The following is a 14,140-nucleotide window of genomic DNA, read 5'->3' on the forward strand; positions in this document are numbered from 1 at the left end:
TGCCATCTCTATATTAGGTTTGCTTTCCTGTCTGTAAGAGCAGCTAGGAGTGCTGTGCCCACTTAGCACACGTAGCACAAACTGCTTCGTGAAGTCTCAGAAATAGGAGCTAAATGAAAACAGCGGGTTTTCCAGGCACCACTAGATGGTGTCTGTTGATCACCGTTGATGAGGAAAATAACTGCTTATCCGGAAAACAACCGGCGGGAAGGGCAAAGGGGGGATGATCATGGGAGTGGAGAGACTCAGCACCCCACTGGGGGAAACGTGGGCAGGTAATACAGCTGTGCACAAGGGCAGGCAGAGCTATCACCCCCGAAATTCTTGACAGAGCCTCTGCAGCTACACCAAGACCAAGTCTGCGAGTGAAAGCTGGCTTGATTCTTTTTTTTTTTTTTAAGACGGTGAGCTGTGGAAGCATTAACTACTGTTATGTGAGCTCCCCCAGTAAGAAAAGATGCTTAGAGGTAAGGGATGACTTTTGACTCTGCATAAACTGGTTTATGTAGCATAGCAAGAAATTCAGTAGCTTATACCTGTAGTAAATCCATTCAATTAGATGAAAAAAATGGGGAAACGATCCCTAAATTCTGAGGTCTGTTAGAATAGCATAAACCCTTTAAATCACTATTAATGAACCAAGTATGGATGGAAGATATAGGAAGTGGCTGGGGTTCAGATACATTTGAAGCATATCACACTATTTTTAAAATATTAAATATTTTTAATTCTAAATCAATATTTTTATTTCCTGCAATCATAAGCTTCACTCATTGTAATTTCAGTTTTTTCTTAGCAGCTGTAAGGTCTAAAAATTTTCTTTAACAAATCTAAGGTTTCTTTGTTAAAATAAGTAACAAAAATGAGGTGAGAATAGCCCAAATTTGTGACTTAGATGCTTGTTATGAGTCTGACCTTTTGACTGCATTCAGACATACAGTGTGGATACTACCGTAGGTAAACATTATCAAATGATATGGACCCAAGAGATCGACTGTCACACGGATTTACCAGAAAGGCCATGATGATTTCACTTTTCCACTGCTCCAGTCCCCTGGTCCTCCATCACAGCACTGACAGCTCACATCATCTTCAGTGGTGGAGGAACTAGGCAGAGGATGAGGGCACAGGGGGCAAAGAGCTGTATGCGCTCTGCTTTTGTTGTCTCTGCATCAGGTCTGCATCTGCCTTAGGGCTGGTGTATTGTCAGAAGTCCTTCTGTAAAAGAGGGTTCTTCTGAAATGCTCAGGGCCAGATTCTCGCCTGCTGGCTAGTCTGGAGCTACCTACATCCCTGAGTTTATTCAGGGGCTGTGAATGAAGTCAGACTGGTGTCTGTTACTTGTCTGAATGACAAGTACACCTGTAAAACGGAAAATACTCAACTGCATTATCACTGCAGCAGGCTTCAGCTCAGTTCTTGATCTTGCCTTATTGTTTTTATTCCTTTTTTCCTTCTAATCCACTGTGTACTCTTCTGCTATTGTAATCATACTGCTAAAATAAGTGTCCTTACTCCTAGGAGATGAAAGACTTAGTTTCCAGATTGCTTCTCTGCCACTGTGATTCAGTGCTGTGGTTTATGCCAAGGCTGGTGGGGAGGAGAAGCCAGGTCTAGAAGACCCCCAGGAAAGGGGGTGCATGTGTGGCACAAGTGCAAAGACATGAACTTCCTATGTTTAGTTTAGGTTCCTCTTGGTGATAAAAAACTTGATGATAAAAACTTCCATAGAACATCTTCCATAAACTGCACATGGATCTTTGAAATCCTATCCAGAGTTCTGTGATTTCAGTAAAAACACAATGAAAAACCAAGATGCTCTGTAGCATGTTGGGAATGTGATGTGAGATCAAAAAGAAAGTGATGCCCTTGGCAGTAAAAGATAACCTTGCAATTAACAAGTCAGCAAGGTGATAACTTGTAACGTATTATTGCTGTCACTCATTAAGTCCCCATGCACTCTTTCAGTCTGAGCCTACATTTCAAAAAGGACATTGGTGGGAGAGGTTTCAGCTGCTTTAGAAAATGTTCTGTTGTTAACTCAGGAAAATATATGTAGCAAAAAATAAGTAATTTATTCATATGAAAGCTGACTGTGACTAGTATCCTGTAGGTGTCTGCAGAGTGCTGAGTCTTCTGCTAGATGGCTCTCTAACATAAAAGTATGATACACAGTGGTTGGCAGCTGAAGTGATGTAAAGTCTGAGTAAAAAATGAGTTCAAGCTCCCAACAGTGAGGATAATTGCTTAATGGGATGACTAATTGCAGGGAGGACATAGGGACACTGTGACTTAAATCTTGATTAAAAACCTGGCACTCACTCTGACAATGTATTATGTCTCAAAGACGAGTTCTGGGCATTACTGCAGAAATTTCAACAAATTTTAGGTCTTCTGTGGTGGATGGACTTCAGTCTCTGAAATAAAGCACTTATAAATGAATAATCAGGTGGACCAAAAGGGAACCATCTCAGCCTATGACACTTTGAGGTACATCTTCTTGGCTCTGAGTGTTCCTGAAAAACTGACTTCTCAGAGGTGATGGTAGCAATGGTAGCACTGCAGGGCAATTCTGGCTGCAGAACAGGTCTCTGGCTTACTCAATTGGAAGTACTGTGTCTCTCTAGCCCATTCTTTATCACTCTCAGTGCCTGAAAGACAACTTTTGCAGGAAAATTCAGGGACCCATGAGTATATTCACTTATATTCACTCTAAAGAACACCAGGTTCAGAGAAGAATGGAAGGGGTGACTAAAGTGTGCAGTTGACTGTCAGTTAACTTGAGCTTGTGCGGTGCTTCCACTGAACTGAGCCCTATAATCCTTGCAGAAGAGCTCTGCTCTGTGGTCACAAGCAAGAGACACGATGCTGAAGTGTGCACCCAGGGTTCTCTAAAAGCCATATTCACAGAATGGCCTCTGCTGAGATTTCATTTGCAGGTGTACTGCCTTGGTTGCCCTCTGTGTGATTTTCAGAGACCTGAGCAGCTCCATTTGCTGATGGCCATAGCAGCACAGCTGTTAATAGAGATATTGCTGGCTGAAGTTGCTTTGAAGACTACTCTGGAGTCTTGGGAGAAACTGAGATGTCATGGCCCTGCTGGTTAAGTAGAAGCAAATACAAAAGGCCTGGTGTGATGCAGTAGCCATTATGTTAAATGGATTCTCTAGATACTTCCATGTCTTGAAGTAGAACAGAGACAATGACCAGACACCCAAGACAATCTTTGCTTTTCCTGCAGAGAAACCTCAATAAGGTTTCTAAGCCCCAGTAGCTTCTAGATGATGCAGGCCTTATCTAATCATTCTAAGGAACACTCACTGGGTTTTCATATTTAAATATCTCCCAACATACGTACTTTCTTCATTGAGTTTATGAATGAGCTCATCTTATGAACCATTTGTAGGCTTCATCCATCTGCAAAAAACATCCTTTTGCAGAGACTCTGCTGGCTCCATGGTATGAATAATGCAGAAGAATTGCTGTGTTGAAGCTGGCTTCATTGTCAGTTTAATCTGAACATGAATAATTGAACACATTTTCTTTTTAGGGACAAGAACAGCTGCCATTTGAGCTGTTTAACCCCATTTGCCTTCTTGCATTTCTCCTTAAACTTGCTAAAGCCCCTGCGCTTAGCCATGCCATATAGGAATGCATCAAATCCATTTGGGGTTTTTCACTTGCTAGAGATAGGCCTGGATAATGAGCATAGCATGTTATTTGTGACACTAAGTGAGGGCTAGTTACAGTTATTATGTGTATACCACTTATCTCCAGCCTTAACTCGTTGGTTGCTGGCTCGCTACTGGACTAGACCGAGACTTCAATATCAGGGTGCTGGGAAGTCAGCAAATACCTTTGCAAAACTAGACCTTCAGGAGGGAGGGATATCATTAAGAGGTGTCAAGAGATTAAATATTTAAGCAGTTGGTGAGGAAACTATGGAATTAATAGCCTGTCAGTTCAGCCTTCAAGGCTGTAACTGACTTCCCCATGGAGCTTGGTCACTTTTAGTCCCATTAGGTGGGAAAGCAAACCTGTGTTGTCAATTTCCCACATATCTCTTTTAAAATGGAACATGCAATTTTGAAATCATGGGAGCTGGCCTGCAAAACTGCAGTTGTCTGTTGACTGAGAAATTTGGTATTTACCTATTCTTGCATATTTTTATTATTATTATTTATTTATTTTATGCAAGAAGAGCATGTGTAGTTGATATTACAATTGTATGTGAGGTCAGTGATGGGGAAACCTGTGGAGAGGAGGGCTTTTTTTTTTTTTAAATCCTCGTATGGGAATATTTGGTAGTCATGAAAAGAGTTTGTAAAACATTTATTCTAAAAGAAACATTTAGAGTAAATGCTCTTGCACAGTATCATAAAATCATAACTGTGTCACTCCTTAAAAATGTTTTCACTTGTAATTGTACAATTATATTCCTTTTGATATAGTTGCCACTTCTGCATACTTGCAAATGTTATATTTTACAATTTCCATGATCCTGGGAGCATACTACATATTATAATGAGCATATCTTATAATGAGATGTTCATATTTCCTAGCTTTCTTGATAGAAATCTCATTCCTTCTGTGTTCATAAATCCCTCTTTATATGCTGTTTTGAAATCATGTGAACACAACTTTCCACTTTATTTTTTTTTACAAGCCAACTCTATTGCATTGTACTTCCAACACTTTCCCTTCCATCTGTGAATAGGGGCTTTGTCCAGCAGGAAATGCATTACAATGCTAATATGTTATTAGGAAGCGGGTAAGTAAATTCATAAAACAAATCCGAGTGATGAAAGTTGTACTTAGTGCTAGTGATGGAGCATATTGTATGTGCTAACTGAATTATATACATATAGAAAGTATCTTTTCACATTTTTAGAGCAATGGAGCTGGATAAACAAATAGCTACTACAGATACTTAAGCTGTCTCTGAGTATTGTTTTCTTGAAGGGAGCACAGGAAGCTGGGTATGGGGATCTTCATCCTTCCAATACTTCTAGAAATATAATGTTTCTTATTTAGATACCATGATGAAATTATATGGAAGCCCTGCAACTGCTGGTGTTTGTCAGGGCAGGGTAGACTGTGCTGTGGTATTATGGGAAGCAGAAAAAATGATTTCTGTGCAACTTGCTGTATGGTGGCTGTTAATGGAAAGCTGTAATGACTTGACCTGTGTAATCCTTGTCTTATGGTCCTCTTAAGAATTGCAGGTTTTTGCTGAAGCTTCCTTTCCCTGCAAATGGAAAGTTAACTCTCATCTCCCAGCTTCAAGATTGGGAGCATTTTAGTGGTGTCATGGCTTTGACCCTGTGAAATTAATGCTATAACATGAGATTACTTTAAAAATTAATCCACACTGCTGAACAGATGTGCTTCGGCATAAGAACAAGGAGGCAGGAGTTAGGGACCTGGGATGATCTGAGATCCACTCTCTATTGCTGCGGTAAAATATCTAAGTATTGAACCTTTTGCATTTGACCAGTCTTGCTGGTGGACTGGCCATAGTCAGTGGGGGTCCTGCTGAATTACCAGGTCTTTACTGAGGCTGGGAGTAAACATATGGTAGAGACCATGCCTGTTATGTTCAGTTCTGCTGAACAAGGCTCAGGCGAGATGAGCCAAGCTCACAGCCTGCTTTCTAGGAGGCTTTAAAAGATCATGGCTCCTCCTTTGAGAGGAATCTGAAAAAATATCATTTTCCCAGCCCTCCTGCAACAGAAAGCCTGCCCTCCCCTTCCCCAATAAGGAAGTATCACAAAACTTGAAATGTGATTGAAACATTACTTAAACATAATGGTTTAAAACACAGCTGCCTAAAATCTTTTCAAAATTGAGGATTTCAAAACCTCAGCTTATTTCTAGCATCCCATTTTCTGAAAGTAGGAAACTAGTTGACCAAAAAGTATGTAGGAAGTTAGTGAGAGAAATAACTTAACATAAGCTCTTCAGTCCTAACCTCTGAGCAGTAAAGAAATCTGAGGAGACCAGGGCAATCTGCTCTTTCCTCAGCTGAACTGGTGAGGCAGAGAGAGAACTGAATAATTCAGTTGGAAGGGACCTTCAAAGACCATCCAGTCCAACTGCCTGACAACTTCAGGGCTAACCAAAAGTTAAAGCATATTATTGAGGACATTATCCAAATGCATCTGGAACACTGACAGACATGGGGCATCAACCACCTCGTTAGGAAGCCTGTTCCAGTGTCTGAACACCCTTATGGTAAATAAACATTTCCTAATCTCCAGTGTGAACCTCCGCTGGTGCAGCTTTGTACTGTTCCTGCATATTGTTGTTGGTTTCCAGCAAGAACAGACCAGCACATCCTTCTCCACTTCCCCTCCTCAGCAAGCTTCAGGGAACAATGAGGTCACCTCAGCCTTCTCTTCTCCAGACCAGACAACCCAAGTGTCCTCAGCCCCCCCTCACAGGAAACATCTTTCAGCCCATTTACCAGCCTTGTTGCCCTCCCCTTTCAAGTACCTTTCAAGAAGATGCTTTCAAGTACCTTAATGTCTTTTTAATGTTGTGGAGACCAGAACTGCACAAAACATTCAAGCTGAGGCTGCATTGATGCTAAATACAGTGGGGAAAATCACCTCTTTTGACCAGATGGCTATTCTGTGTTTAATGCACCCCCAAAATGCAGTTTGCCCTCTTGAATTCCAGGGCACACTGCTGGCCCATGTTGAGCCTGCTGTTGACCAGCACCCCTGTGTGATTCATACATGTGATTCATCTGAGCATGTTGCGGGTTCAAACTGATTTGCAGTGCACACAGGCTGAACTGTCTGTTTACCTCTTACTGAAATGCCCCTTGTCTTTTCTGGTGTTTCTTTAACGAGGTAGAAATATGCAGAAATATGTTCTTGCACCTCAAGAAGTGTTTCAAGAAGTGCTCAAGTTTCTGCTTTCTAGTCAACAACTTGGTGAAATGTGAATAAAGCAGCAGAAGAAATTACACATAATAAATATAAAAAGATTAATTCCCAAAGCACAAGATGCAGTGATTGTCATGAGGCAGGGTAGGAAGAAAGTTCTTCTCATGGCTATTTCTTTGTTTTCTTTTAATTTGAGGTTACGTTTTTTGATGTATGCCTATATATGCTTCTCAGCTCTGATTTCTTCTTGACAGACTAAATCTAGTTCAGCTTAGGGGTGAGCCATCTGAAAGGTGCTGCTCTTGCTGCAGGTTGTCTAACATTGGGTACCCTTCACAGTTCAGTGCTCTCCTTCAGTAGCTGGTAAAATCCCAAGAGGTTTGATCTGATAAGAGGATCAAAGGTAACAGTTGGCCTGTCACATCCTTCAGCAAGATAAATTATTGTACTTTGAACATGATCTTTCAGACAAAACAGTAATAAAATGGCATGTTTGCTCTGCACAGCATGAATGTGGCTTATGCCTGTTCTTGGCCATGCAGCAGATATGAAGACGTGATCAGAAGTGATGCGTAGTAACTAGAATTGCTGGAAGGAGATGTCACAACTTGAAAGAATAAATCTCCAGTGATATTTTGAAGGTGTTCAAGTCCTCCCTAAACTCTCTGATTGGATGGAAACAATGTTTACAAGCAAGTAAATTTTAGTTTTACTTAGAGAAAGTCTTTGTGCTTTGTTCTCTTTGCATCTTTCTAGCCTGAGCTGCCTTCTAGTAGGGAAGTAATGGTGTGCAGTGAAATATGTTAATGTAATGCTTGTTAGCCAAGTAAAGCAATCTGTTTACAGCTGAGTTTATTCCTGCAAAAGGAAGTCCTATCAAGACTTAAGGATGTGATAACAAACAATGTATTTCTTCACAGGTCTCAAATTCACAGGGTTGTCTGAGGGGAAATGTGAAAAGCAAGCTATGCATTAGTATGGGATATTGCATGAATAAGATTTCTGTCTCCAGAGCTGCCTTTTAAAGATCTCTGAAGTGTGCTTGAGAGAGGACATTAAGTGAAAGCAGTGCCTCCAGACCTGCTGCAACGAAAGGCTTGGTATGAGCTGCAGGGCTCTCATTTGCTAATCCAACACCTCTGTCCCATGGCAGGCTTAGTTTCAGGAGTCAATAATGGTGCAAGTCCAGCTCCTCCACCGTGGTGCTGCATGGACTGCCACCTGAAGTGTGAATGCTTGTTCAGGAAGAACTGGGTAACAGCTCAGCCTCTTAAACCCCTAAGGCTAGACAAAATCCTTGCATTACTTAGTCTGAAATCCTGCTCCTTAGAGGGATCCAGCTTCACCACTCTAAACTCAGACTGCCCACTGAATGATCATGGTAACTACTCAAACCAGCTTTTATCAGCTACTTTGAGGAAAGGAATGCACATCTGTCTAAAAGACAGCTATGTGTTCTGCTATGCTGTGTGGCAGGGCTTCAGATACCTAGAGGATGTGTACGTATGCCTGAGAAATTGGTTGGCTGTGTAGGTGATCTTGCTGCCTCAGTCTTCACTCATCTCCTTCTGGATTTGAGGCATGTTTGTAAGTTTTCTCCAAATCCTGAGACCTGTTTCAGTGTCTCTTAAATTTTCTGCTCTGTTGGAGGGGAACAAAAAATGCATCTTTCTTAGTGATGGACTTTGATCTTCCAAATGAAAAAAAAAAATGTTACTCAAAATTTCTTGCTGTCATTTTAATAAACTAGAGAAAAGCTGTTTAGGTCTAGTAATTTGCACTGTTTAGAGATGTAAATACACTGGAGATGAGGTTCGGCCTTAAAAGGGAATCTCTTAAGCTCTCACTTCTAGGACTTCCTGTACAAAACTTGGACTTATCTGTTCCACTAGTATTTTAGAAAGAAATAGGAAGAGTAAGGAAATAAGAAGGCCTCCTGCCCATAAGTCTTTGATAGGGTGCTCTTGTCTGGGCTCAGCAGCGATACCTGACTGAACAAATGACAGATAAATGACAGTTTTCAGCTCTTTCTGTGAGGTTTCAGCCCATTTTCTGAAGGGTCAGAGGTGTGAAAATGGAAAGCAGCCATCTGATGAGCCATAATGATGCATGAGTTTCTGCCTCTGTGAGAGAAGACATTGCTATCTCAGCTCTGTGAGCAATGTTTTTACACCCTATGTACAGGATAACCCAGGAACTCATTGCTGTCTCAGTACCTGCTCCATGAGGCTGGTTGGATGAACATCTTTCTCATGGTCATGCTCCATTCTTCCCCTGCCATCTGCACTGTAAACTGGTGGATCAAGGTCTGAAGATGTTTAAATACTTGCATAAATGCAATGCGAAGTGCAAGAGCAGTCTGGCAAGACAGTCTTTAATGAAGGCTTTCACACTGGCTGGAGCCTGAGTCAGTTTGCCATATGCCCAACTTTTCCTGAAGTTGACAGAACTCATCTAGAAACTGCAAAACCAACCAGGCTGCTGAAACCAAAATGTAGCAGGGGGGGGAATAGGAGGAGGTAGAGAAACATAGTACTGAGATGATTATGTGCATGACTGTGTGGCTCCTAATGAGAGCTACCTCTATCTGCATCAAATACCTGATTTCATGACTTGCAGCAGCCCCTTCCTCATGGCAACACCAAGCTCTATCATGGTGTTGATAGGAAGTATCTCTGAGGTCTGCTCAGTAGTGATTTAATGAGGTGATGCTCAGCAGTGATGTACAGGCCTTCAATCATACTGAAAGGCAAGGAATTCCTTGAAGGCAAGCTGGAAGACTTTGGCTCAGACAAAAGCTTGCTTCCAGCCAGGAGATTAATTTTCCCTGATCGGTTCCATGGAGACAAGTGAACCAATGAGAGCAAATGTTACGTTGTCAGTTTGGCAACGTATTTATCAGTAGTGGTGATTTCCATTGTGATCCTGATGAGAGAGGAGTTAAAATCTCTTCCACCCCTCCTCCTGTCTGATACTACTCAGTGGTGCCAAAATATCTTGTCCAGGGTGGGAAGAAGAGAAGCCACCAATTTCTTTCTTGTCCTTTTACTAAGTAGTCAGGTAGGAAAGATGAAAATCCCTTGTGATGGAGACATTTAAATAGATGCCTTGGTCAAAGCATGTAGGTTGTCAATTCATGGCAACTTTGGGTGCCTCTGTAGAACGCTAATCTCTTCTGATCCCTCAGGCCTGGTAGCATCCCTGGCTGTAGACATGCTCTTTCTCCTTCCCAGCAAGACCCGATACTCCACATAACTTATTCCTCCCTGGCTAGCTTGGCTCTAACAAATGTGAAGCAGGCATCAGCTCTGTGTCTGTTCTGCTGTCCTGGTGTATTTGCTGATCTGTGCCACCAGCAGTAAGCAGAATACATTAATCTTGCAAATAGTATCTTTAAATGTGGTATTGAATGTCATGCAGTGTTCATTCCTGTCATCGACAGTTAAACTTTGCATTCCTGTAGTGCTAAAATATGACTCAGAACTTTAAACATGAAGTCAGTGTGGAAGAGCAGTGTAAGCCAAGGAGAGGAATTACTGTTCCTCTGGCCTCCAAGGCTCAGATCGTTCCAGAAGCCAACTTCCCCAAACTGAAGTTGTATACTAGATTTTGTTGCTCTGTGGTGTGCTATAGTAAACAGTCATTCCTCAGGCATGCGTTCTCACTGTGCTGTGAGATGGGGTCTTATTGCTTGAAGAAGGCACATGCTTCAGGACGGTAGGCTGGTGTTTGATTTCTGCTCCAAGAACTCACTGTGGGAAGTAATAAAAGGGACATTACTGAACCTGACTCTTCATCTGCAGAGCACAGGACCATAGTGACCTAGGAGCAAAAGAAGTCTTTAGACAAAGAGTCTCAACTCAAACAGTAGTTTAGAACTTCAGCTTCTCTGTCTAATTTATTTGAGATCCATGGAAATATAACTTAATGCCTAGCACATTAAGAGTGACCAAGGTTCGCTGACAATTTTTGTAAGTGTGGGTGGGATGCGTTCTTTGTCTTGGTCTTTTGGTCTTCTGTTCATCTCTCTCTTTCAAACTTGATCATCATCTTTATAATAAGTATGTAAAGCTCAAAGCAAAGGAGGTACTTCACACTGATAGCTGAACAGCATCTTCTGGGAGAGCTTTAGTTTCAGGAAGAGGTATAGAATGTTATTATTCTGAGTTATAAAAATAGCAGTAGGGAAAAAATTAACCATGGTCTTAAGCTTCTACTGCACTCAGGCTTTTTACACTTTGTTTCATTATGGCAAGTTTTGCACTCATGTTAAAATAATTTGTATATAGTTTACACATGTAAACCAAGCTAAGCTGATCTAGATGATCTGACTGATCTAGATCTCCAGTCACTCACTGGAAATCTCTTTGGTTCAGTATTTTAGTCCTTGCTCTAGCTTTCTAAAGTTTCAATTAGTATTATCATTTCATAGAGAGTGTGCCTTGGGTGATAGTTCCTTACGTACCTCTATTGGACAATTTTATGCACCCAACTCCAGCAACAGTAAGAAATTAAAATTCCTTAATTAAATCAGGCCAGGATTCAGTCTTTTAGCCACACTGGTGTCCTACCCATGTCCCTAGGGTCCCTAAGAATATATTAATGCAGTATTTTCTTCTATTTCTTTCTCAATAACAATATGAAACATACTGAAGTAATCCTGCCCTGTGTCATCTTCCAGAATGATAAAAGAAATCTAGAGATATTGACTTTAAAAACAGAAAATATTCTAGCCTTTACCCTGTGGGAATAATTATTTAGTCTCTGGAACTGATTTTTCTACTTAAAATTGAAACATAGTAATCTTCTTTCAGTCTCTTCACAATTAAATTTTTTGCTTTTATATGTATACAGATGTGTTCACACGTGCACCCCACATGAGCTCTATTTTACTGTCTTCTGGGCAGCTTACTATTATCTTTCTGCAAAGATAATATTAGTCTTTCTTCATATAGCTCTGAGATGTAACATTAACATTCTACTGTGATAGCAGCTTTATTTCCCCTTGCAGGGAAGATAAAGGCATACTTCCCTAAATGTGAAATTCAGCATGTATTTTATTAGGTCTTCTGACACAAAATTCCTCAAGTTTATGTGCAACTGTTGCTAACCTTCTGTAAACATCTTGCAAAGAATATATATGGAAACCTTCTTCAAACTCCCCATGACTGTTCCATCATATGTTTGGCAAGTGCTGCCCTAAGACTTTTTTATAAATACTATCCAAGCCCTCATAAAGACATGTATATCTGCAACATCACCTGTTGTTATTCATGATTTCCTGAACAATGTAAATGTCTTCACTGATGGTGGTCCCTGCAGTAGATATATAGCTCTTCTTGAAGTGTCATGAAGTCCTTTGGAGAATATCCAGACAAGTTGTGCTGATGAAACCCAAACTTGTACTCCAGATACTAGCTAAGCTGTCAGTATTTTCTGCCAAGCAAGTTACAGTGAATTGCTATGGGACTGAAGGCATTTCTTAGATCCCTGATCCCATTTGCTTAATTACATTATTTGATTATGTTGCTTTGCAGGTTGATTAAAAAGCTATGCAGTCTGAAAGCAGTTCTTCAGAAAAGCTACACATTTTAGAAATGTTTTGGGCTGAAGTGCTATCACCAGTTGCAGTAGTAGTAATTCTGCACATACGTGGATTTTCATTCTTCAGTCACTGCGTTGACTTGAAGTGCTGGAACAGTAAACGGCTGTGGTAGTTAACTATTCCTCATCTCATTGCCTCTACATTGCACCTACTGCAGGATTGCACTAAACGTATTAGTAATACAGGTAAATTGGAGCCATGTGTTCATCCCATGCACCTTTTTTCTTTCAGTTTTTAATCCCTCATATCATCATTGCTAGTGCCAGAACTGTAGGGTTTCTTGGAGTGTTCATAACCAAGAGAGTATCATGGGTTGCTCTCACCTGGGAAGAAGCACTGCTTGGTTCATGTGTGCGCTCATACATGGGAGGGTGGCCACCCTCCAAGGATGGTGCAAGCCCAATCTGCTCACCTTTGTTCCCCTGTCCAAGGTGCTGGGGTGGAAGCTGCATCATGAGCAACAATGAAGTGGAGGCAAGTCCTAATTCTGTTTATCTCAGTTTGGGGATTCTTCTGCCCTATCGTAACAGTATGCATGGATATTTAATATGAATTTAACATATTGAGAGAATATCAAAGGCCTTGAAAACCTGCAGTGTCCATCTGATATGCACAGTTAGCTATGCAGTGAATGTCACGGCAAGTATTGCCTAACACATCAGCACAAGGCTGTGTGTTGTATGGTAGGTTAATGCTAATTTAATGCTTAGTCCAGTTGTTTTTTAAAACAAAAAAATCAGCACTGTAGTTAACACCATTAGGTACTAATGCATTACTTAAATGTTCATAAGACAAAGCACTGCTTCTCTTGTTCTTTTTTTTTAGTGGCCAATGTCAATAGAGGAAGCTTGTAACAGACGAGTACTCTGCCTTACAAGTTCACAGAATCACAGAATCACAGAATCGTCTAGGTTGGAAGAGACCTCCAAGATCACCGAGTCCAACCTCTGATCTAACACTAACAAGTCCTTCACTAAACCATATCACTAAGCTCAACATCTAAACATCTTTTAAAGACCTCCAGGGATGGTGACTCAATCACTTCCCTAGACCTGCTGGCCACACTGCTTCTTATACAAGCCAGGATGCTGTTGGCCTTCTTGGCCACCTGAGCACACTACTGGCTCATATTCAGCCGACTATCAACCGATACTCCCAGATCCTTCTCTGCCAGGCAGCTTTCCAACCACTCATCTCCCAGCCTGTAGCGCTGCTTGGGGTTGTTGTGCCCCAGGTGCAGGACCCAGCACTTGGCCTTGTTGAACTTCATACAGTTGGCCTCAGCCCATCGGTCCAGCCTATCCAGATCCTCCTGCAGAGCCTTCCTACCCTCGAGCAGATCGACACGTGCACCTAACTTGGTGTCATCTGCAAACTTACTGAGGGTGCACTCAATCCCCTCATTCAGATCACTGATAAAGATATTAAAGAGGACTAGCCCCAGTACTGAGCCCTGGGGGACACCACTAGTGACCGTCCTCCAACTGGATTTGACTCCATTCACCACAACTCTTTGGTCCCGCTATCCAGCCAGTTTTTAACCCAACGAAGCGTATGCCAGTCCAAGCCATGAGCAGCCAGTTTCTTGAGGAGAATGCTGTGGGAAACGGTGTCAAAAGCCTTACTGAAATCAAGGTAGACC

The 14,140-nt window shown here is 41.5% G+C and overlaps 1 protein-coding gene across 1 annotated transcript in view; it reads left to right on the plus strand.

Moving 5' to 3' along the window:
• Positions 1-225: 225 nt before the first annotated feature.
• Positions 226-14,140, plus strand: part of SYN3 (synapsin III) — a 234,639-nt gene continuing 220,724 nt past the window's right edge. The window contains exons 1-2 of the mRNA XM_066996909.1: positions 226-275; positions 402-467. The gene's annotated coding sequence lies outside the window, so the exon portion shown is untranslated. The remainder of the gene's footprint in view (positions 276-401; positions 468-14,140) is intronic.

The sequence above is a fragment of the Anser cygnoides genome, chromosome 1 (genome assembly GCF_040182565.1).
Source record: "Anser cygnoides isolate HZ-2024a breed goose chromosome 1, Taihu_goose_T2T_genome, whole genome shotgun sequence".
Taxonomy (NCBI): domain Eukaryota; kingdom Metazoa; phylum Chordata; class Aves; order Anseriformes; family Anatidae; genus Anser; species Anser cygnoides.